We start from the raw sequence: 26,035 nt of genomic DNA, 5'->3' as shown, positions 1-26,035 counted from the left end.
CAGCGATGGAAAGGTCCGGAAGGTTGAGGTGAGGACATCATCCCAAGGCACCTCGAAAACTTACCTGCAGCCCATTTCTGAAGTGGTCCTTCTCATGGAAAAAGCGGATTAAAAGTGGCCTGAGAAAAAGGAAAGTAGTTTCAAAGGTTAGTGGCATTACATGCCAGGCGGGGAGTGTTCTGCCCTCAGAATTGTTTTCATGATGTAAGAAATGTTTTCCTTGTAAAGAAGCATACACAATGGTTATTTGTCGTTCGGAAGCAAACCGGAAATGTATTTTGAAATGCACCGGAAGTTGCGCATGCTTTTGTTGAAGCGACTTGACAACTGATGAGTTGCGAGACGTTGGCGTTACTCGCGTCATCTAAGCGAATCTTTCTCCTCTCCTTATGCTCACGGAATCAATGGCTGTAAGTTATCATTGTTTTATTGGATAACTTTATTATTGTTTATAAGATAAGAAGAAAACTTATAGAAGAAACTAAGTGTGTTTGTTGCTTCACTTGCAGTTTCACTCGTTGTGTTTAACACTGAATAGAAATAGAGGGACCAAGACGCTCTGAAGCCTGGCTCAAGTGTTCTATACATGAGTTTGGCTGGCTGATGAACAGTGACAACGTACATGAAGTACATAACGCACAGGGAGATCAGTACACTCAGCCTGCGCTCCTACCGTGTTATCGATATTATTTTTTAAAATCTATTATTAATCTTATATTCAAACTGAAAACATAAACTAAGTAACACTGAAGTCATTCAAGTCATCGTGTCTCAAGTCAAGTCCCGAGTCTTTAACTTCCAAGTCCAAGTCGAGTCTCAAGTTTTCTTATTTTTTGTGAAGTCAAGTCACAAGTCATCAAAACAGCGACTCGAGTCCAAGTCACAGTGACTCAAGTCCCCATCTCTGATGTAAACACATTATGCTATGCAGGCTCCATGTCCATCCCAATGGAAGAGGAACTTTACTCCTCTGTTTTACTTTAGATTTTTCTCACCATACGTGGAAAAAGTAGATGGGACAGATGGTCTTTATGAAACTGATGGGCAGTGATCCCCGTCTTCCCAGTGTCATCTGTGCCCATGGCCAAATCTTACCGGCACACTGCAAAGATGCAGGTTGCAACAGCACTTGGGCTGCCATGTGAAGAGAGCCAGGTAGTGGTGGGGCAGTGACAGCACCACAGACAATCTCTACAGTCCTTACCAACCCAGGCCAGTTACAACACAGAGGGCATCCAATGAACACCTTGGCACCTCCTACACCTAGTGCAACACTGTACACTGAGACACTTCCATTTTTCTCCGATTAGTAATGCTGTGGATTGTTTTATACTGTATGGGTTGCAGATTTGGGTTTCAAGTTTTTTTGTGTATGTATTTATTTATTTAAACTTTTTTATGAGGCTCCAGCATGCTGGTGACCTTGTGAGCATAAGCGGATAGGAAAATGGATGGATTTGGGTCCAATAATTTGGTGTAGGTCATTTTCCCATTTAGTAATCAGAAATTGTATCAAGGTGTATCAAAGGCAAATGAGTTTGTAGAGTTGTGAAAATTATTGTTGACTTTTTTCTTCCCTATGTCCCCATTCGGATATATTGAATGTTATGGTACATTATGGTAATTTAAACAAAACAACACATGGAATTGGATACCTTTCTTACCATGCCTAAATCAGCAATGCTGAGGTAACCTGCACTCTGAACCTGTGAATAGCCAGTCATGTAATTTTTGTTTTCTTCCCTTCTGCTACTGCTGCCCACTGATGTTTTTGTACTCCGTGGAGTGAAGTAAAATTTTTACCTTTGTTTTGGGTGTATGTGCATGTTGGTTGTTTTAGGTTTACTGTAAATATAAGGAATGTGGCATCAAATATGGGACAATATATTATAGAAATGAATAAAATATTTTGGTGTAATAATGAGCCCAAATATATGCACTAAATCAGATTTGAGCAGAAAACCTGCACTGTGATTGCTGCCTTGAGCATGTCATCCTTCATGCTAAGCTTTTTTTTTTTTTTTAATTGTTTAGCACATACTATTATAGCAATAACAGTGCAAGGAGGGAGACGAAGCCTAGGGCTTGTAAGGAGCTCCACTCCTGTTATATATACAAAGTGCAAAACAAAGTGCTGTGTAGTCAAATGTCATTCAAGTGTTTAAAAAAATACAAGTAAATAAACAAAAGCATAAGTCAAAGTCAAAGTCAAAGTCAGCTTTAACAAGCTAAATATTAATTCGTCCTATTTATATATGCATATATACGAGTGTGTATGTATACATACATAAACAGATACACTATACAAAATAAGAAACAAGCGAAACAAAATAGACACTTAGCGATGTTGAAGCAATCAAAGAGACACCAGATAGGAATAGCTAAAAGGGAACAGAAGAACTGTAAACAGAAAATAACAAAACAAGGAAGAATCAGAGTATAAATTGTGGTTTATGTTGATGTTCTTAGTATGGATCAGCTGAGTGCAGTGGAGTAATTATGGACTGGTAGGATCATGAGTGGAGAAGGTGGTGTTTCAGGTGCTTTCTAAAAGCAGCCTGTGAAGATATGGATCGGATATGGATTGGTAGCTTATTCCAGAGTGAGGGCCCTCTAAAGTGGATATTATATTGATGGCGTGATGTTCGACAGAAAAGTGGGTGAAGATTGTCCCTCTGTCTTGTTGGATAAGGATGAAAGTCTGATGCAAATGTGAAGAAATTATGAAAAGTGGCTAGAAGACAGTGTTTCCTATATATGTATTTATGGATGAGTAGACAGGTTTGATGAATATTTACTTTATCAATTGGCAGTAGTGAATAATTTCTAAACAGTGGTGCCGATGGTTCATATCTATTTGAAGAAGAGATAATTCTTAGGAACTTCTTTTGTATGATGTTGGGTCTAAATACGATTAGACATTAAATCACTTGCTGGAATGAAGAGGAGAAGACAACCAGAACTGGTTTACTCGCGAGGAGAACGATAGAGAAAGCAATCTCAGTTACAACCTCCATCAGTTCTGAGTCCTTCCTCCACGTGCCCCTCTTTTTAATGTTATGGTTGCCCTGGTTACAGAGGCGTTGCTACACTAAAGGGAGGGGGAATTGTGTCTGTAGCAACGCTGATTAGCAAAAGAATGTAGTGTGGTGTGAATTAGCACTTCGCTGTTGGCTCGTGACCCCCCGCAGAGGCCATCCCCAGCCGTCTTCCCTCACAATTGGCTGACTCGTCCTCGACTGTGGTCAAATACCTTGAAGCACGTTGATTGCCGCTTTGCTGTGGAACAAATGCAACTAGACCTTTGCTAACTTTATCTACTTGGTAAATTAACACATAATAATAATAAGTAACTTGTCCTAAACACTTCAACACACATTAAACAAACGTGAGGTAACCGGTATGCAGTTCCTTAAACAAACATTGAGTAAATATGGGATAACTTTTATGCAACTACTTCTAACTGTATGTAACCCTTAACAAAGAAAACCAGGTCTGATAAACTACAATCTATGAACCAAACCTACATCTAAATGAAAAGGAATGAAGTTCCTGTGAATCAAACAAAGAACATGTCACCTATGCAAATAAGCCCTGCTCATTGTTAGTGAAGGCCTCTTACGGGAACCAAAACACACAGACAACATAAGGACAGGAAGGATACAAATGGCTGACAGGGATCAAAAGACATCCCTATCACTAAAAAGGAAGAACCTAGATAAAAGGAAAGATAAACTCGTAAAGGCGAGGCCTCCAGGTCTGGCAGGCCAAAGCTTCACTTAAAATTATTCCAACATATGATGAGTAATTTGTTGAGGTATGTTGGATATGTGGCTGCCCAGACTATGTTGCAGTAATTGAGTAAAGGAAACAGGAAACTATAATATAGAGTGAGATGAGCAGAAGGATGGACAAACGTTTTGTAAAATACCTAGCATTTTCATAGATCTTTTGCAAACCAAATAAATGTGCAGACCAATTTAAGTGTTCGTCTACTATAACTCCTAGGAATTTGGTGCTAGTAACTTGATGGATTTCGTTATTGTTTATGTAAATTTTGGTCTGTTCTGTGGGGTAAGATTTATTTATATTGCAGAAGATCATGAAGTTAAATTTTTTTATATTGAGTGTCAACTTATTTGTTTTGAACCATTTTGTAACAGCGTACAACTCAGCATTCACACTTGCAATGAGGGAATTAAAATCATCGTGGGTGGCAATGAGGTTGGTATTGTCCGCAAATAACAAAGGGAGAAAATTTGAACAAGACATGGAAAAATCATTTATGTACACCAAAAATAATAGAGGACCCAATATTGAGCCCCGCGGGACCCCAAATAGTATTTTAGATCTGTTGGAAGAACAACCATTTATATACTATACATATTGTTCTCTGTTGGCGAGATAGTTTGTGAACCATTTCAGGGCAGAATCGTTCACTCCATGTCTCTCTAGCTTAGCGATAAGGATCTTATGGTCGACAGTATCAAATGCTTTAGTTAGATCTAGAAAGACACCAAGAGTGAATTTCTTATTGTCAAGAGCTGTTGAGATATGGTTGACAAGCTGAAGCAGTGCATGCTCAGTGGAAAACGTTTTGTGGAAACCATATTGATGCTTGTAGAGACTATTGTTTGTTTCTAGGTGCTTTGCCAATCTTGAATAAACCAAATTTTCTAGAATCTTGGAGAAGCGTGGAAGAATGGATATAGGCCGAAAATTATCATATTCATTTGTCTCGCCAGCTTTGAAAATAGGAATGACTTTAGCAATTTTTAGTTCTTGGGGTACAATGCCAAATTTTAAAGATAAGGAGAAAATGTGTATTAGCGGGATTATTATTGAATGAATGATTTTCTTAATAAGTATGCTTCTGATCTCGTCACGGCCAGGGGCCGAGTTTTTCAAGCTCGTGACAATGCTGTAAACTTCCTCAACATTAGGAGGGTCAAGAATGGAGAGTTAAGGAAACTGCCCTTTAATTAGGCAACAGGGGCTTGTATCAGAGGTTGAGAAGCTCGATGCCAAGGTAGCGTCAACATTTACAAAGAAATTATTGAAACCATTAGAAATATCTATTGGCTTAGAATGGGCTCCATTTTCCCCCAGCATCTCACTTGGGGTAGATGTTTTAGATTTTTTGCGATGTAATAAATGGTTGATAAGATTCCATGTTGTTTTGATGTCACCAGAGGCTTGAGTAAATTTATCAGCATAGTAAGTTTGTTTGGTTTTCCTTAGTAATACTGTAAATTTATTTTTATATTTCTTGTATGTTTCTATATTTATAGGGGTGGTATTTGCAATAGATTTTCTATAAAGTTTATTTTTTTTACGTGAAGATTTTTTTAGTTCATCCGTTATCCATGGTTTCCCTTTAGAGTTATTTTTACGATTAGAAATTAAAGGAAATGAGGACTCTAATACATTTGTTAGTATTGTTAGAAAGGAGTGATAGGCTTTGTTGACATCTTGCAACAGGATAACCTCATCCCATGACACAGAGCTGATGATAGATATAAAAGATACCATGTTTTTCTCGGTAAATTTGCGGAATTTCATTTGATCACCAGTATGACCTTTGATTTTTGGACCACTATCATTGTGGATGAAATGGAAGACAGGAAGATGATCAGATACATCACAGATCAACAGGCCAGATGTTATTTTGTAGTCTAGAGAATTAAATAAAATGTTGTCAATGAGAGTGGCCGTTGAGCTTGTGATCCTGGAGGGTTTGTTGATAAGAGGGAAAAAGTTAATGGAATATAATGTATTAAGGAAGTCTGCTGTATGTGACTGCTTAGTTTCAAGCAAATTAATATTATAGTCACCAAGTAGGACATACAATTTGTTTTCTTTGTTTATGATTTCCAGAGTAGAGTCGAGGGCTTCATTGAAGGTGATTTTATCAGAGTCTGGTGGTCTATATATACATCCAATCATCACATTTTTGTTGTTTATAAGTGAGCAAGCTGAGAGTTTTATAAACACAGATTCTGCTACAGTCGTATCAAAGTTAACTCTTAGATCCTTTCTGGGAGAGAAATTGAAATTATCAATCACATACAGTGAGACTAGACTCCACCTTGCTTGTTTGGTCTACAGGAGTGTATAGGAGTGTAGTGAGAGAGAGGGTAGCTAGATGTATTATCAACCATCCAGGTTTCAGTAAGAGCTATTACAAAAAAGGAATGTGTTAAGGTTGATAAATAGGTTTTCAGACCATCATGAGTTTTAGAGATACTCTGTACATTAAAGTGGACAGTGGAGAATACATTTGTTTGGCAGTGGCCAGGAGGAGTATTGCACGGTTTGTTAAACATATCTTCAGAAAAATATTCACATGACAATTCAACAGATTTTAGGGGAGTGTAATTAGTATCTGGGTTCAAGAACGACTCATAGATACCAGCATTAACATTCTCTAGGTCAAATGAATTAAATAATAAAGAGTCTAGATTCGGTGGGACAGAAATTCCTGCATTCGTGAGAGTGTCACTGGATGGCATGAAGGGTGTAAGGGGACGGTCTACCTGAGATGGATGTCCTCCCCGCCAGTTTCTGTTTGCCATGTTGTGCTCTGCTGTAATCCACCATTCTCGTCAGGAGGGTCCATAGGTACCAGTTTATGGTCATCAGTTTAGCCATTGTAGATGTTAGGTTCCCCCACCACCAGGCCATACATCTTCAGTTCCTCCAGTTCACTCACGAGAGTCTTGACATCTTCTGGTGTTGCTCCGTTCGTTTTAATCCATACTTTGCCGTTTCTGACCCACGTTTCGAGAATCTTTGGACTAACATTTAACAGCTTCACTAATCACAGTAGCCCATTTGTGCTCCAAGCCAAGTACTGTATAGCAACCATCAGCACTGACCAACCCAGAGGATGTTGGTGTTCGACCACTAAGATCCCCTTATTGAGTGACATTAATGAGGAAAACAGTTGGACAAATTAAAAGCTGTCTCCCCTTTTTTCATCAGAAAGAGCCAGAAGGCAGACCAGTGTAAAAACCCCTTTGATGTAGGCCAGGAGGGCTGGAGGTATGGATCATTTGACAAGAAGCCGTTGTTAGCAGTGAGTGGTAACACTGGTTTATAATACAAAACATTTAGGGCTTGTGTTTTTAGTAGCACATTTATTTCATTGTATTAAGTAGTACACTATGCATTCATAGCTAACTGGTATTTTCAGTATAATCTGATGGTACAGTCCCCTCTAAAAGTATTGGGAAAGTGTAACATGAAGCTACATTCCCCTCTAAAATTATTGGAAGAGTGAGACCGATTTCTTTGTTTTTGCTACAGATACATATATTTGACTGAGAAGTCAAAATCATGTTTTTTTGCCATTCTTTATGTTGTGGCAAGGTATTTTGAGTATTGCAACATGAAGGAATTTGCTGATGATGTAGGGGTACACTAGCCTGACTTGTGTGCGGGCAGCGTGGGATCGATTCCCTCTAAGTGGCGGTGTGTATGTGGGTGTGACTGGTTGTTCGTCACTGTCTGTGCCCTGCGACTGGCTGGGGACCAGTTCAGGGTGAAGTCTTCCTTTCGCCCAATGTCAGAAGGGAAAGGCTGCAGCACCGCCTGCGACCCTGAACAGGATAAGTGGTGTTGAAAACGGATGGGGAAAGAATGGATGCATGTAGGATCTCAGGATCAGTTTGGTTGGATCTATTGCTCAGTAAGCAGACAAACATATGTTCCAACCGCCAGTTTATTTAGTAAATTAATGAGGAGTAATCTAAAACAACAACAACAAGCGCAATAATAATAATAATAATAATAATAATAATAATAATAATAATAATAATACTGTAATTTTCGGACTATAAGTCGCGTTTTTTTTCATAGTTTGGGTGGGGAGGGCGACTTATAATAAGGAGCCACTTATAAGTGATTTTTTTCAAAAACGTTCAAAAAAAAAGTGAAACCGCGATAAACGAACCGCGATGTAGCAAAGGATTACTGTAATTTGAGTATTGCAACATGAAGGAATTTGCTGATGATGTAGGGGTACACTAGCCTTACTTGTGTGCGGGCAGCATGGGATCGATTCCCTCTAAGTGGCGGTGTCTATGTGGGTGTGACTGGTTGTTCGTCACTGTCTGTGCCCTGCGACTGGCTGGGGACCAGTTCAGGGTGAAGTCTTCCTTTCGCCCAATGTCAGAAGGGACAGGCTGCAGCACCGCCTGCGACCCTGAACAGGATAAGTGGTGTTAAAAATGGATGGGGAAAGAATGGATGCGTGTAGGATCTCAGGATCAGTTTGGTTGGATCTATTGCTCAGTAAGCAGACAAACATATGTTCCAACCGCCAGTTTATTCAGTAAATTAATGAGGAGTAATCTAAAACAACAAGCGCAATAATAATAATAATAATAATAATACCGTAATTTTCGGACTATAAATCGCTTTTTTTCATACTTTGGGTGGGGGGGCGACTTATAATAAGCAGCGACTTATATGTGAATTTTTTCAAAAATTTTCAAAAAAAAAAATAAAAAAGTGAAACCGCGATAAACGAACCGCGATTTAGCAAAGGATTACTGTAATTTGAATTTCAAGTGACGTCAGCGGTGCGGCGTGTCGCGGCGGTTGTTTACAAAAAGGACAAAGATTGATCACGGGATGACGAAGATGACGAAGGGTCCCACGTACTACCGGCATCATTAGCGGCTTTATTTCTAAGTGACACGGAGGACGAAGAGTTTGAAGGATTTAAGGATTTGGGGTGTCACAGAAGGTTTGAAAAACTATTATGGCTTTTACGCACGCTCGGTCCTACTCTACGGAGCTCTCGTTCACCTCCGTGGATAGAAGTCGGGGGCTGGCGCTCGGCCGGGTGGCTGTCCGGGGACGGTGGATGGGGCTCGGTCATGGCTTTTGCGCACGCCCAGTCCTATTCTATGGATCTCTTTTCCACCTCCGTGGCTGGAAGTCCACGCTGCCACACGCCTGGAAGTTTGTTTTGTTAAATAAAGAGCCGTTTACCAAACCCATGTCTTTCCTTGTACTTTGTTAACGCTACAATATAGTTATGTACTGGATCTGTGGAATAACGACAAGGCTGACGCCAGGGCGCACGCGCGGCGTTGTTGACAAAGGACGAGGAATTTGATTGATGGATTTAATGATTTAGAGTGCACAGATGATTTGATAATATTATTGCTTATATAATAGTTATTTGATATATAATTTATATATCGTTATATGGGCCTGTGGAATATTTTGAAGTGCAAGCGCCGTCAGCGGCCGGCACCCATTGTTGACAAAGGACGATCGATGGATTTAATGAATTGGAGTGACACAGATGGTTTTATAAACGTGTTATTTATGTATTAGTTTTTTTTTAATAACTCTGAATGTTACGTCAGGCCCGTTCTCAGCTCTTCGTTTGTGTTTATGTCACGTCAGCATACCTATCATTTAGCCTGTTGTTCGTTCATGTCTGTTCTTGGTGTTGGATTTTGTCAAATAAATTTCCCCCCAAAATGCGACTTATATAGGTTTTTTTTTCCACGTTATTGTGCATTTTATGGCTAATGCGACCTATATTCCGGAGCGACCTTTAGTCCGAAAATTACGGTAATGATGATTCCTTTCGACCTTTTCCCCTCTGGGGTCGCCACAGCGAACCATCTGTTTTTTCCAGGTGGTTCGCATGGGAAATTTTTCACACTGGATACCCTTCCTGACGCAACCCTCTGCATTAACCCGGCCGGGCTTGGGACAGGCACAGGGAAGACACAGGCTTGTGCACCCCTATGGCTGCATCTGGTTTCCTGACTGGGAATCCAACCCAGGCTGCGGCGGTGAGAGCGATGAATCCTAACCACTAGATCATCAGGGAATAATAATAATAATAATAATAATAATAATAATAAAAACAAATATTCAGTCGCATACACTACAAATATATTTATTGTTCAAACTGCTAAACTTTTTTTCACCACATTTTACCCCTTTTGAATTAGATTTTTTTTGCAACACATTGTAAAAAAAAATGGAGAGAAGTGTGTTTACCATAGTGTTATATTACTTTGCCTTTTAGCAACACTTGAGGAACTGAGGACACGAATTGTTGAAGCTTTGGAGGTGGAATTCTTCCCCATTATTGTTTGATAAACTTGTAATTTAAGATGCTTAACGGCCCGGGGTCACTGTTGTCGTATTTTGTGTTTTGAGTCAAACATTTCAATGGAATACAGGTCTGGACTGCTGACAGGCCAATCTAATAAACACAATCTATTACTATGAAGCTATGCTGTACCATATGCAAAATGTGATTTGGCGTTGTCCTCCTGAAATAAGCAGGGTCGTCCCCCAAAAAATCGTGGCTTTGTTGGCAGCATTTGTAGATGAAGCGCTGACCTTTGTTAACTGACAATCTTTTTTGAGGTGTTCCTGAGCCCATATGGCATTATGATGTTTTTTAGTGCAATACCACCTGTGGCATCTAAGGTCATGGGCCTGTTGGTTTTCAGCCTTGCTGCTTTCTCCAAATTCTCTGAATGTTTTGATAATACACTATTATGGATATTAAATCATGAAATCCCTAAGGTTCTTGCAATTTTACTTTGAGAAACTTTACTAATTCGGTTGTACACAAAGTGGCCCATCTTTACAACTGAGCATTTCGGAGCCTTTCTTTTATGCCTAATCATGTAACTCCTGTTTTCAATTAACCTATTCACCTGGGGATATGGGTGTTTGGTGAATGGGTGTTTTTTTAGCATTCAAGTTTCCTATTCTTTTCTTGGCCCTGTCCTAGTAGTCGATGGAACATGTTGCAGGTATCAATTCAAATCAAATCAACTTTATTTACAAAATACTCTAAAAACATTTCTGCATAAAAATAACATAATTTGTATACTTCAAGTAGGCTTTGTCTGCATCCCGAACCTGAAAATACGTATATCTGTTCATGTATAACTGAGTTTCAAAAGCGTATCTTCGATTGCAGTGATCTGGCGGCCCGGACTTTTAGATCAGCCGTTAGTGCCCTGTGCTTCCATGTTGGTGGGACGGGTTGGCTGTAAGAATAATAACGTCACCGGTTACACATTTCCTCGGCCGATAGTGAATGAATCATGGGGAATGATTCCCTCCACTGCCTCCACCTCTGTCGACCCAAAACAAGTTAGAGGGCATCTAAATTGGAAGGGGGTGGGCACGACCGTGCATGTATGTAAAACACATGCATGATCGTGTCCAACCATGTCATATGTAAATCATCGGCAAAGGGAGTGCTTACAGTATATCTGCCAATATCATACAAAGAACTCCAGTGAGTCTATATCTGTTTCTGCACTGTCAAGCACTGCCAGTGTTCGCTCAGAATATCTGAATGTCGGGATGAATGAGGTGTGCTGCTAGGATTGGCCAAAAAAAGTCTACCTCCAGCCCACAATGGCATACAAAGGTTTAAACGCAGAGCCTGGAAATCCCGACTCATTGCTGTGCCAGGGATCGAGTCTGGGGGATAGTCTCAACAAGCACATTTGTGAGATGGGGCAAACCTGAGCAAACAGCGAAATCAACCAATCAGCAAAGAGTACGTGACATTGAAGAAAAAGTCTTCTTTTTAAATAGATTATTTTGGAAGAAATGCTGTTGGGTTTTAATGAAGACATGTTTTGGGGTCTTTAAAACTGATTTAATACTGAATGACTTTGACAAAGTATATTCTCCCCTGCTCGCCATTTTGGAGTTGGAGAGAAACTTTACGAACAAAGGATACGTTACAGCAAATAAACAAAGTTGATTGGACGGATCGTTTTGAACCCAGACTAGGCCACGATGGACTTGCTCTCCAGATCCACTTTCTTAGTGGGTGTGGCTTTCCAGGCTGGCAAAAGTTACACCCACTTCTACCAGCGTAAATTCTAACACAGTGGTTCTTAACCTGGGTTCGATCAACCCTAGGGGTTCGGTGAGTCGGTCTCAGGGGTTCGGCAGAGCCTCCACTGCGGAGGTCCGAACACACCTGATTTATCATGTAAATTTGTGATGACGCATATCTGAACTGGTCTCGCAAAGGCAACAGCAGAGGTCATACTGATTTGCAGGTATGTAATTTGTTGTGAGTTCATGCATTGTATTGGTTTTGTTCTTGATTATGCACGGCTCATTTTGTGCACCAGTAAAATACATTTATGTCTTGAATTTGAAAATAAATAAATAAATTCGCTAAAGAGGGGTTTGGTGAATGCGCATATGAAACTGGTGGGGTTCGGTACCTCCGACAAGGTTAAAGTCAAAAGTCAAAGTCTGGTTTATTGTCAATTTCTTCACATGCCAAGACACACAAAGAAATCGAAATTACGTTCCCACTATCCCATGGTAACAAGACATAGTACACAATATACATACAAGTAAACAACATAAAAAAATAAAAACAAGAAGGCACAAACAATGAATAAATAATAGTGATGAATAAATAATAAATAAACAAATAACACAATAAATAAGAGGAGCAAAAATGGAGCAAGTGTGCATACAGCAGACAGCACATAAGACAGAATATAGCGCAAAAGTACAGGACGCTACACAGAAGGGGGAAGAGAGTTCAGGATCCTAACAGCCTGGAGAATGAAGCTGTTGGTGAGTTTGGTGGTGCGGGAGCGCAGGCTCCTGTACCTCTTCCCAGAGGGCAGAAGATCAAACAAAGAGTGAGCGTGGTGACTCACATCACTCACAATCGTGGTCGCCTTGCGGGTGAGATGGGAGGTGTAAATGTCCTTCAGGGAGGGGAGTGAAGCACCAATAATCTTACCAACCGTGTTCACTATGCGCTGCAGGGCCTTCATGTTGTATTCAGAGCAGCTACCACCCCAGACAGCGATACAACTGGAGAGGACGCGCTCAATGGTGCCACGGTAGAATGTAGTCATGACGGCCGGAGGAGTACTTGCTCGCCTGAGTTTCCGCAGGAAGTACAGGCGGCGCTGAGCTTTCTTTGCCAGCGATGCGGTGTTGGCGGACCAGGAGAGGTCCTCACCGATGTGCACCCCCAGGAATCTGGTGCTGCTCACTCTTTCCACCACAGCACCGTCGATGGTCAGCGGCAGGTGGTGGGTGTGACCCTTCCGGAAGTCAACAACAATTTCTTTGGTCTTGTTGACGTTCAGCAGGAGGTTGTTGTCCCTGCTCCACGCGGTCAGAACCACTGGTCAAACAAAATACCAAAAGAAATAAACCTCTACCCATGCGTTTTTATTTACATTTTACACAACATCTCATAATTTTAATTGGGGTTTGTATTATAAATACCGTATTTATTCTAATTATCGCCCAGGGCGATAATTAGAGAAGGTTTATGGCCAACAGGGGTGGGCGATTAATAGAGAACACTTTTTGTCCGATCGCCAAGGGGCACTGAAATGGGGGATAATATGTATATTTTCCTTATGTAGTATGCAATAGCTGCATCTCACTGGTGTTCTTAACACTAGAACAGCGGGTGTTTTGATCTACCTTTAACAGCGGCGTGCGTCAATTGACACTCCAATCGATGCGACACGTTACCGTCGCACATCACATGTTGCGCACGTCATGTTATCGCGATCATCTTGTTCGAGCGCACGCCCCGATAACGTAATTGTGTAGCGGAGTAGCGAGTGTAATTATATCATAGTTTATGGAGAAAAACAGTTTAAAAGGGACATTCGAGGTGCTGTCAAATCAGTCATATTTAAACTTGCGCAATGACGTCGACATGCGGCCGCGGAGGAAAACGTAAGTTTTGGGGGGGATTTTTAGCAGCATGGGCGATCATTCGAGGTATCAATGTTTTTTATTTATGTCATTGCTAACACACACTGGGCGATTATTAGAATATGGGCGATAATTAGAATAAATACGATAATTGCCAAAACAACCAAAGTGTGCCCGCAATACTGCCCAATTATGATTGACACTGGGATTTATCGCCCTAGTGTAGCAAAATACGGTACTCAAAATTAAGGCCACGTTCATTCAGTAATAAACAAATGTTAACTTTGTTGTTTTTTTTGGAAACATCTGAACTTTCCCACACGATTTGACTCATACTGTCAATGACAGTAAGACATTAGTTCTGGAGAATGCAGCTAGCAGTCCTCAATTTGTCAACACTCACACGCTAGCGTACACACTCAGAGTTTTCATGCATGCACCCTCACTCTTTCTATAGCTGGCTATCTAGTTTGCTGCAGCCTTCCATGCTGCGTGATAATATGATGCTAAATTTAGAGACTGTTTTTCGAACAGTGAAGGATTACTGAGCAGGCGGGAGAATGACAATTGGAAAGCAAGCAAGTAAGAAAGTAGCACAGCAAGCAGGGTAGTATGTGCCAACTTCTCGAAGAGCTTCCAGGCCCATTTTTCTTTTCTTTTTGGGCCCTGTTTTATGTGTGCAACACGCTTGCCAACAAACAGATGCCTCATGTGCTGGTTAGAGGAAAAACTGTGGAATCTCAAGTGATTAGGAGGTGCTTTATACCAATTTACAAAACAAAAAGGAGAATTTAAATTAATGTTGGAAGATGGCTTTTTTCAACCTGCAAGGGGAATCTTAATCTACTTCATAATCCATAAAAGACTGATTTGTGCTTGGTATGGCCATTTATAAATATTTCATTTTTGACTTGCAATTGCTGCTGTTCTCCGCCTCTTTCTCATGTTATCCTTTCTTTTTTTCTTACAATGTCTTTTGACTTTGTAATTTTTTTCAACAAATTGACTGTCCATTGTGCACTAGATTCTGTTTACTAAACAAACAAAGAATATCTACATGGAGTTTTACAATGTGTTGTGTTTGTTCAGGTTAGTGCAGAACATTGTTTGAAAGGAATCCCCTCAGTGGGCTCTTCATCAGGCTGACTTTATCCGTAATTTGCAGCCTGGACAAACAGATCACATAGATCTTAATCAAGCACATTGCAGCCTTCGTGGAGCAATCAGGAAAATCCTTTTTCACCAGCTTTAATGACCTGCCAATAATACAGATATTGTGCAGCACATGCAAACACCCCTTTGCTTTTTTGTCTGTCAGGCCTCTAGCCAAGTCGAATAATGAAACCCATCTGTATTCACAATTCTATCACATTACTTAAGGTGGAATTTCCATGACAGATCTCCTCTCCAATGGTTATATACACACACAACACAAACTGAAACTTGGACATCTGGTCCCGGTCAACAATGGAAAAAAGTAAAAGACTGTCACGGTCACAGTGTCTATAATTAATCTTTTGGTTACTTTGAGCTTTTCATTTTTTATTATTATTCTGTAATCCCCAAAAATTTATGATATGTACATTTTTTCAGCAAGACCTCAATGTGGGACCTACACGCGTACACAACACTGAGAGCGATATAAGCAGACTTGGGAAATTCAGGTCCAGAAAGTAAAAAGCCTGTCACAGTTTGGGTTTAGCAACAGGTGCTTCCGTCCGTCTGTCCGTCCGTCCGTCCATCCATCCATCCATCCATCCATCAATCCATCCATCCTCAACACTGCTTATCCTGTTCAGGGTCACGTGGTGCTGGAGCCTATCCCAGCTGACGTTGGGTGAAAGGCAGACTGCACCCTGAACTGGTCGCCGGATAGTCACAGGGCACGCATAGAGACAAACAGTCAGTCACACCCACATGCAAACCGCCACTGAACAAGAATCGATTTCAAACTGCCTGCACTTAATTCAGGCGTGTGTACCTCTACACTACAGGTGTCAAACTCAAGGCCCAGGGGCCAGATATGGCCCGCCACATCATTTTATGTGGCCCGCGAAGACAAATTGTGCATCAAATTTGTGTCATTACTAGAATTGCAAATTGTCTTCACTTTTAATAATATCTTTTTTTTAAATATTTGACCAGTTTTTAGTGCCCTGCTATTGGCCGGCAACCGGTTCAGGGTGTCCCCCGCCTACTGCCCATTGATGGCTGGGATAGGCTGCAGCACGCCCGCAACCCCCGTGGGGACTAAGCGGTTCAGAAAATGGATGGATGGATGGATGGACAGACCAGTTTTTACTCGTCTGATTTGAAAACGTTCTTTGTCAGTTTGTTTTTTAGCTTTTACTGTATATAATATGAGGTGCTCATACATTTATTTGGGTTGACAGTCATAATGGCCCCCCTAAAGAAGATATGACTACAATGCGCCCCGCGAAAACAATTAGTTTGACACCCCTACTCTACACCATCAGTAACTTCAGGTGCTTCTACTATTTGACTAAACTCTTAAAAACGCTGGGTTAAAAACACAATTAGGGTTAAAAATTGAACAGACCCACGAAGTTTGGTCAATTGTTTGGCAGAAAACAACCCAACTTCCTGGCTTGGTCCAGTGTTTAACCCAGTATTGTTAATGGTATAGTTTCTATTTTTCTCTCAAGGGCATTTTCTGTACATAAACCAATGTGCTGCAAATAAATAGATTTAAAAATACCGACTGTTGTGACAGAACATGTGCAGTGGAGTGGAATTATTGTCTGAAGTTTCACTTTTGAGTCTCAGACAAAATAATTACCGTAATTTCCGGACTATAAGCCGCGACTTTTTTCCAAAATTTTGAACCCTGCGGCTTATAGTCAGGTGCGGCTTATATAAGATATTTTTCGTGATTTTTGTGATGACTTGATCACTTTTATACACTCGTAAAAAGGCTGTGGACCACTGTTGTGCGGTATCTTGAAGAAAAAACAACAACAAAAATACTATTTTGAAACACTACTATGACTGCAGCTTATTCTGGCTGTGTTGCTTGTGACCATTATGAGTAGGAATCACTCATTTAGTAGGAATGCACGCTAGGTGACCTGCGTCAAAGGGCTCTAAACCCTTTCTCTTACTCTGCCATGTGACTCAGAGATTACACAAAGCAGTGGCGCTGTTTGGACCATCTGCATTGTATTAAAACCCAATCAATCAGCATTTAAATTCAATTCTTCTGATATTTTGCTCACCAAAAACAAGTTGTAATGAATGTGAACTTTTAATGCATTTTATCCAGAAGGTTACCCTGAGGCTTAAATGGCGGCGCGGCGTATTTATGGATTTTTACGGCTTTCTGTGTACTGTCTTTCTTTGTAAAAAACTCATGTGCACGTGCGGCTTATAGTCCGGTGCGGCTTATGTAAGAAAAAAACTAAAATATCCCTGAATTTTAGCTGGTGCAGCTTATAGTCCGGTGCGGCTTATAGTCCGGAAATTACGGTAGGTCAACATTTAGTGGATACAGAAGATGAACGAGCCTGTGTAATTGAAAGCAATTTGTCCTCATGTAGCTTTGTGTAAGTGTGAGAAACTGTTGTTACGTACGTGCTGCGACCCAAGCACACTCACACTGCCTCTGTCGACTTTAGAATACTTTATATCAGGGCTGTGGACTCAGACTCGGACTCGGGGACTCGGACTCGGTCGGACTCGGTCATTTTTGCCGGACTCTGACTCGGTGCTGATTTTGACCGAGTCCACCGAGTCCGACAATAAAAAAAAATATGTTCAATTTTATTTTCATCATGCTGCTGAGAATGCGCGTAGGAATACTGTCCACAGCCCTGCTTACGATCAATGCAGCCACGTTGAGTTGCACTTAGGCTAATGTTTACATTATGTACCAATGTCAAGGATGATTATGTCACCCAGCTTATATCATTCTTTTGATTTTGATCTAAATTAGCCTTGAATAAAGACGAAGCAGTCACATGAATTAACAGAAAAAATGGACAGCCGGACTCGGACTCTGACTCTGACTCTGACACTGACTCAGACTCGGTGGTCAAGAGGCCGGACTCGGTGCAAAAATCCGACCGAGTCCACAGCCCTGCTTTATATACACCAAGCTACCTATAATGTCAGCCATTTATAAAATGCTTATAGTATTTACAAGGTATTCTGCCTTTACACAATTACAATATACTAGTATTGAAAAAAAACCTAGATTTTAAGAAGCAATGTCTGTTGGCAGCCGACTTGGAGCATTATGGGTGACAAGACGACTTCATGTCTACCGTATTTTCCGGACTATAAGTCGCTCCGGAGTATAAGTTGCACCAGCCATAAAATGCCCCAAAAAGTGAAAAAAAACATATATAAGTCGCTCCGGAGTATAAGTCGCAATTTGGGGGGCAATTTATTCGACAAAATCCCACACCAAAAACAGTCATGAACGAGCAACAACAGGCTAAACGATAGCAACAACAGGCTAAACGATAGGTATGCTAACATGACAAACACAAACAAAGAGCTGAGAACGGGCCTGATGTAACATATAGAGTGATTAAGGACAACTATTACATGAATAACATGTTTATAAAACCATTGGTGTCACTCCAATTCATTAAATCCATCGATCATTCGATACGATAGCAACAGGATAAACGATAGGTATGCTAACGTGACAAACACAAATGAGGAGCTGAGAACGGGCCTGACGTAACATATAGTGAGTTAGGACAACCATTACATAAATGTACATGTTTATAAAACCATCGGTGTCACTCCAATTCATTAAATCCATCAATCGTTCTTTGTCAACAATGGCTGCGCGCGGCTGAGGGCGCTTGCAATTCAAAATATTCCACAGGCTCATATAACGATAGATAAACTATATTTCAAATAACTATAATATAAGCAATAATATTATCCAACCATCCGTGCACTTTAAATCCATCGATCATATTCCTCGTCCTTTGTCAACATCGCCGCGCGTGTGCCCTGACGTCAGCCTCGTCTTTATTCCACAGATCTAGTATATAACTATATTGTAGCATTAACAAAGTACAAGGATAGACGTGGGTTTGGTAAACGTCTCTTTATTCCACAAAACAAACTTCCAAGCGTCTGGCGGCGTGGACTTCCAGACACGAGAGCTCCATGGCAGAGGACCGGGCGTGCGTAATGGCCATGTCCGAGCCCCATGCACCGTTCGCGGACAGCCACTCGGTCGAGCGCCGGCCCCCGACTCAGTAGAGTTGGACCGGGCGTGCGTAAAAGCCATAATAGTTTTTCAAACCTTCTATGTCACTCCAAATCCTTAATTCCTTTAAACTCTTTGTCCTCCGTGTCACTTAGAAATGATCACCGCTAATGATGCCGGTAGTCCTTACGTGGGTCGGGCCGCGCGGTGCCACTGACGTCACTTGAAATAGTAATCCATTGGTACATCACGGTTCTCCAAACTTTCTTTCTGCTGCTCGATTACTGTTTTCAGCTGCATATTTTACAACTTGAAGTTTGTAACTTGCAAAATATGACTTTCTTTTTGGTGCCATTTTTCTTAAGCCCACCCAGTTGATGAGTCACGGCCAACGGTGAAATTTAAAGCGCCCTCATCCAGTTTCGTCTGAAAATATATATTTTTTCAGATGTAGTTTTTTGTTTTGTTAATTTGGTTGTTTTATCAAAGACAAAGTCTGCTTTATTGTCGATTTTTTTTTTCATATACCAAGACACACAAAGAGATTGAAATTACGTTCCCACTATCCCTCGGTGAGATAGTACACATATGCATACAAGCAACGCAAAAAAACCCAAGAAGGCATAAACAATGAATAAATAAGAGTGTTGAATAAATGATAAATAAACAAATAATAATAAATAATAATAAATATAAGAGGAGCAAACAGACAGTGGACTTGGATATGGTGCTTTAAAGTGTTAATTGCTTTATTTGATGTTTTCTCTATTTTTTATGTTTTGAATATGTTCAAGATAAAGATATAAAAGCATGTTAAGTGATCAACTATACTAAAAATAACATGGGAAGTGGTCAACTATACTTGTAAGTAAGTGATGTCTTAATGATCAAGTAAAAATTTGTGGAAAAAAACCATATAAGTCGCTCCTGAGTATAAGTCGCCCCCCCCCCCCCCCCCCCCCAAACTATGAAAAAAAACGCGATTTATAGTCCGGAAATTATGGTATGTGTGCAGTTCTGTTTCAATGCCTGTATCGGTCACAACTCGTCCCCGGTCGTTTTATTATGTGTAAATGTTGCCTTAGTTTCAGTTTGCGTCGCTGTGTACTCGGCCCTCCCCTCCTGTCTGTTCACAATCTATGTAATCACCGTCACCTGCCTCTCGTTACTTGTCTCGTATTTAAATCCTGTCTGCCCCTCACTCCCCTGTCGGATTATTCTTGTCTCTCGTCTGTAGTCTCGTCTGTTGTCTTGTTTCTCGTTGTTTTGTCTCGTCTTTCTGTTCGGTTAGTTTCTCTCCAAGTTGGTCTGTCCGTCTGTTGGTTACCCCTGTCACTCTGCCTCCATTAAGTTATGTTAGTTTGCCGGTTCTGTTGGTTTATTCCCCTCATTCTCCCTTCCAACTACCTTTTCCCTCAATAAACCCTGGTCCAAGCTGCATTTGGTTGCCCAGCTCCACCCCGTTCGTGACAGTAACAGATTACTCATTACAAACATACTGTATACAGTATAAAAGAGGATAACTGAATTCATAGTTAGTGTCATTGTGGATTTTTTTTCAAAAAGTGTTAAACAAATGCAAAGGTAGGAACAAAAGCACATACTGAAATACTTGAGGCACAGTTTAAATTATGTTTATGTTACATGAGGAAAATCAGAATAGAGTTTTCTGTACAGCTTACAAAAAGACTGGACTATGGTTTATAAACTGAAGCAATATATGCCCCAAAATTATGTTATGAACTGATCTTCTTTTGGCAAACTGTGGCTCACTATAAAGGGTGCACCATAATTTCTCAATTTATTTAATTTCTCGTGATGTCAGAGGATTAAAAAAATATAATTAATTATAGGATTTGTAATTAATGCATCTAATGAATTGCATTTTAATCTCGTATCTGATAAAGGTCCCCAGATAAACATTTTGGATTTTACTAATGGACTAATCAGTTAAATATACCAAGATGATAAGATTCGAAACCCACAATGTTTTAGTGAAGTGAGCTTGATGAATGAAATTCAAAAGACAAAAGGTCAAACTCATCAGCAAACTAATTAGGCCAGGTGCAATTTTCAAAACTGCTATACAAATACACTAAAACAAGGGTGTCAAACGCATTTTTGTCATGGGCCACATTGTTGTCATAGTTTTCGCGTCAAGCTGTCCACACTGCATGCGTACGTTTCTTGGCCAATCAGAGTAACGTGCCGGGACCTATGCATGCAACACACAGGTAAGGTGAACCATGATCGGATCCAACCGGAGTTATTCTATGACAGCGTTTTAGGGTCACCTAGCAGAAAAAAGAAAAAAAAGACGAAATGAAATTTCAAAGTCATGAGGAAATGAATAGTCATCGTGTCACAAAGCTTAGGCATAATAATAATGATTAAATTTACAGTATAATGCGCGAGACTGAGTATCTCGCTAATAAAGCAATATAAAAAGGCTTGACCTGCTAGACGACTTTATTTAAATGTTACATTTCATACACAGTGCAATGCAATTGTGCTTCATACAACCAAAACCACAACACATAAAAGCAAATAGAAGAGCTGAGCAAATAGAACAAGAGTAGTTTGATTACTAAATGAATATATTCACTGACTGAACTGACTTTGTTTCATGGTACTTATGTAAACATTTTATATTGATGTGTTTGGTTGATTGTCCTTTTCAATAAATGTCTAAAAGTACTTTGGGGAGGCGGGGAGCTGCCATTGCGGAGTAATTTTTTGACTGACAGTTATGTGTTGATTTTGCTCTTTGAACAAGGTGATGTTCATGCACGGCTCATTTTGTGCATCAGTAAAAAACATTCATGACTCTAATTTTTGGTGTCCACTAAACGATAAAGATTATTCTTGGGTATCTTTTTCCTGTTTGCGTGTCATCCTTGCGCAGGGGCCATGCTAATCTTCTCTGTATCGTTCCAATTTTAGTATATGTGAAGCCAAAGCAACGCAACCGGTATATGCGACAGTCCAGTATATGAACGGTACATTAAGCAACCCATTTTACAGTTTAGGTGTCAATTCAGTTGTCACACAGACCCATAAGGACACCTAACCTCTAATCTGGGTAAATACTGCAACGCTCAATACATCCACTCGAGCAGCACGGTCATTCCGTTTGGCGGTTGGGAATTTTGGTGTCCACTAAACGATAAAGATTATGTGTCCAACTCAAGGCCAGATACGGCCCGCCACATAATTTTATGTGGCCCGCAAAAACGAATTTTGCATCGACTTTGTGTCATTACTAAAATTACAAATGGTCTTCTTTTTTTTAAAAACAGATGTTGCTAGCAAATTTTATTACCATTCATCTTTTTAAACTATTTGAACAGTAGTCCCTGATTTCAAAACTAGTTATTCATCAATTTGTTGTGTAGCCTATACTGTATGTATATAAAAGACGTTGACAGTCATAATGGCCTTCCGAGAGAAACTATGACAACAATGTGGCCCGCGACAAAAATGAGTTTGACACCCCTGCACTAAAATAAAATAGAAAGCGAGCAATTCAAAATCTAGGGATCTCCTGCGTTAGTTGTACCTCTGCTTCACACAGCCTGTTGCCACACTGAGTGTTTTGAGATACAAGCATGATCAGGTAATATTTAAACTGAAATTACAAAGCCTTTTTACACTGTACTTAGAAATGTGCAACATGCCATTGAGGAACTCATTCATTGTGTATGCGCTGCAAGGGTTCAGAAACTGGATCGATTCATTACAATCGCCACATTCTCATCACCTAAGAGCCCCAAATCTCTTGCATAAATGCATAAAAGGCCAACAAGAACCCCATCTCCATCCATTTCTTCTTGTATGTGCAATAGTCGCCGTGTGGTTTTGTAGCGAACTCAAGTTTAGCACACATCTCATTCTCTTTGGGCAACAAGCACATCGTAATGGTTTGACAAGTGGCCAGACAAGAAATACAATGTCAGCTAGAGGACAGTCGAGCTTGAAAATATCTGACATTGTTATTGTCTAGAGGAGACTGTCAGATGGATTTCGGACCTGAAGAACTACTTTAAAAATCTGTGCTGCACATGTATGTCTAGGTGGCATATGTAATATAGTAATATATTTAGAGATTATTCATGAAATAATTCTTAGGTTAGGGCAGCATGGTGAAGCACTGGTTAGCACATCCGCCTCACAGTTCAGACGAGCACGGTTTGATTCCAGCTCTTGTCTTTCTGTGTGGAGTTTGCATGTTTTCCCAGTGCCTGTGGGTGGAGGTAGAAATGCAATATTTGGGGGAAATGAGACGAGGCTTTTTCATCGCATTCATAGAGACATTACCAAAGATAATGTCAGGTCATTGCTGTGTGAAATAAATGAACTGTCTAGGAGGCTACTATGATCATCACAAATGTCCACTTCATGCTTCATGTTTCAAGGGGGATTAAATTAAAGTAAAATATCATGTCATTCAAGGTCCTCAAAACAAGATTGCAGGTTCACAATCAAAACAGTCAATCTCCCTTGCAAAGCAGACTTTCTGCTCATTCATGTGGAGCGCATGATGACGTCAAGGATCAAGGCGACTTGAGCATTCAGACTGCGTTTGCATTGAAATAAATCCAATACTTATCCGATGTTGAACTACATATGAATGTGGCCCAGGTTGCATTTGAAAAAATCAAAAGTGAGCCATTCAGACTGTCTTAAAAAATCTAATGCAGGTTGCTTAAGGGCATAAAAATGGGAATTGAGCTGTAGTGTGAATGTAGCCTTAGTCTGATTCATGAAAAAGTTGTTAAACTGCAGAATTGTTGTATCTGTGTTAGTAAACCAATTAGCTAGTTGATTGCGAACATCACGGTTCTCATCAGAAGGACATACGAGAGGTAAAGATAGGAAATGAGAAAACTTTATGACCTCATTTGAATGGAAAGCTGTGGTATAGCAGCCAAGTGATTATCCTGCAACACAAGAATTGTAGTTTAAATCTTCTTTTCCAAACTCTCTTACACTGCTCACAATATCCCAGGTAAATTGTAACATTAATGGTGGAATTTTCTCCCCAGCACCTTTGAGACAGAACCCACCGAGAGATGTGTTGCGGTTGCTGAGTGCTTTTAACACAATGGGGTGTGTGCAGACACCGGTAAGGCCTGAATCAAATTTAACCCTCATCATACATGGGGGATATACACACAGGGCAGCGAGACCCTGCAGAAATAATTTTCTTTTCACATGGTGGAAAAATCCAAGAGGCAAAATGAAAACGAAACAAATCCTGTAGCATCTCCAGCTAAATTCACTATTAAACTATGGATTATGTAGATGTGTGTAAATACTGATGTTAACTTTCTAGACACTTTTTTTTTTACTTTAATAAATAAGCCGAGAATAACTTTGATGATATTTCTAACTGAAAGTGACAATGCATTTGCTACTAAGGAATTGCCGTTTTGATTATTGTTTGAAGATAATGCAGCCAAAGAAATTATACTACAGATATCACTTTCCTCCTCCCAAGTATACAGTCTATTAATTTGAATAATACAAGAATTACAGTCCCCTTCCCACCTTTGTTTAAACCTCAACCTCTTGCAGGTACCTGCGAAGAGGGGCAGCGCCAAACCAAACAGGCGACATAGTAACTTGGAGGTCACTTGTCTTCCTGCCAGTGTACACAACAAAGGGTTTACCGACTGAAAAGGGCCATCATATGGAAACGGGAAAAGTCCAGAAGGAGTTTGATGATAAATGAAATTAAGCTTTTGCTTGAAGTTCAGTTGTAATGTGAGGACTTTGACAGCAGTATTGTGGTGTCAGTTCCGTGGGGAACCCTCTGTCTCAATAAAAAAAGACATAAAGAAGTCCGGTGTCAAAAAGACCAAAGGGTTACAATATATGGGAGCTATTTTGTCATAAAACTAGGCTCAGCTTCATACTCCAGGCTGTTAGGATCCTGAACTCTCGCCCCCCTCCTGCGTAACATCCTGTACTTTTGCGCTATATTCTGACTGTCTGCTGTATGCACACTTGCTCCATTTTTGCTCCTCTTATTTATTATGTTATTTGTTTATTTATTATTTATTCATCGCTCTTATTTATTCGATGTTTGTGCCTTCTTGTTTTTACTTTTTGTGTTATTTACTTGTATGTATATTGTGTACTATAACTTGTCACTGTGGGATGGTGGGAAACGTAATTTCGATCTCTTTGTATGTCTTGGCATGTGAAGGAATTGACAATAAAGCAGACTTTGACTTTTTGACTTTAAGTTACAACACTGGCTGTGATGAATTGTCGGCATGGCCAGTCTGTCTACCTTTCCTATGACTAGAACTTAGTAGTCTCAGGGGACCATTATAAGCAAGGCAGCAGAGGGGAAAATACGCTGGTAATATTTGGGCCGCCCTGAAAATCCATCAGAGAATTCCAGTGTATCACTGTGTAGGCATGGCAAATCCACAACTGAATCCACGTTCTGTGAAAGGGGAAGTTATGTTTTGTGACATACGTAGATGATCGGCGATGAACTAGCCAATACTAATGTGCTGCAGAGATTGGAGCTGGCAACAAAATTTCAAGGCACAATTTAAAGTGTGTCACTTAAGTTTCAAATGGGTGGCCACAGCGCATGCACGGAATGCTGCTTGTTATCTGTATTAGTCTATCCCAGCTGATTCCTCACACAACAGAACACACTTTGGTCAGGTTAGTCGCCAGACGTTTAGATGGTGGTCTGTTTTTTTTTCTTGTTGCAAGGGAATTTTGACCATGTTTAACATTTCCTTGTGACAAAGAAAATCCCTAAAACTGTTGGCAAATGTTTCAATGCAAAAATCAATTCTCAAATTATTAATATTATAAGAACATTTTTTAAAGCACCCTAATGACCTACGGACACATGATCAGGGGTAGAAGATGCTCTCCAAGTGGAGATCCTTTTAAATGCACTTTGGCCGCACTTTAAAACTGTTTTAATGCTGAATAACGTAAACAAATTATTGTCTCTCCCATGCGCTATTTTGAACGAGTATGGACAGTGTTGATTGGTGAGGTTGTGCACGGAGGATGCTTCACAGCAAATAACAGAATTCGATTGGAGGGTTCATTTTGAACCGAGGCTCAGCAGCGGTGAAGGCT

The 26,035-nt window shown here is 40.3% G+C and overlaps 1 protein-coding gene, 2 long non-coding RNA genes and 1 other non-coding gene across 19 annotated transcripts in view; 2 read left to right on the top strand and 2 right to left on the bottom strand.

Annotated features, from left to right (window-relative positions):
- LOC148394833 (RNA-binding protein Musashi homolog 2-like) overlaps positions 1–26,035 on the top strand; it is a 166,989-nt gene that overhangs the window by 16,061 nt on the left and 124,893 nt on the right. The window lies entirely within an intron of this gene.
- Positions 169–25,363, top strand: LOC148394836 (uncharacterized). The gene is made up of 3 exons (XR_015859605.1): positions 169–410; positions 23,962–24,041; positions 24,494–25,363. It is a non-coding gene; the product is annotated as an uncharacterized LOC148394836 (long non-coding RNA).
- LOC148394835 (uncharacterized) overlaps positions 12,273–26,035 on the bottom strand; it is a 37,299-nt gene continuing 23,536 nt past the window's right edge. For 2 of the 4 annotated variants that reach the window (XR_015859599.1, XR_015859602.1), the window contains exon 5: positions 12,273–13,177. This is a non-coding gene — a long non-coding RNA (uncharacterized LOC148394835). Of the gene's footprint in view, positions 13,178–20,002; positions 21,211–26,035 lie in introns of those variants that run through there. The other 2 variants (XR_015859598.1, XR_015859603.1) reach the window with 1 other exon arrangement.
- LOC148394837 (U6 spliceosomal RNA) lies at positions 21,777–21,882 on the bottom strand. Its single transcript, XR_015859687.1, has one exon. It is a non-coding gene; the product is annotated as a U6 spliceosomal RNA (small nuclear RNA).

Source organism: Syngnathus floridae, chromosome 7 (assembly GCF_059516105.1).
Source record: "Syngnathus floridae isolate MCC-2025c chromosome 7, RoL_Sflo_1.0, whole genome shotgun sequence".
Taxonomy (NCBI): Eukaryota; Metazoa; Chordata; class Actinopteri; order Syngnathiformes; family Syngnathidae; genus Syngnathus; species Syngnathus floridae.
This window is presented reverse-complemented; position numbering and strand designations above follow the sequence as displayed.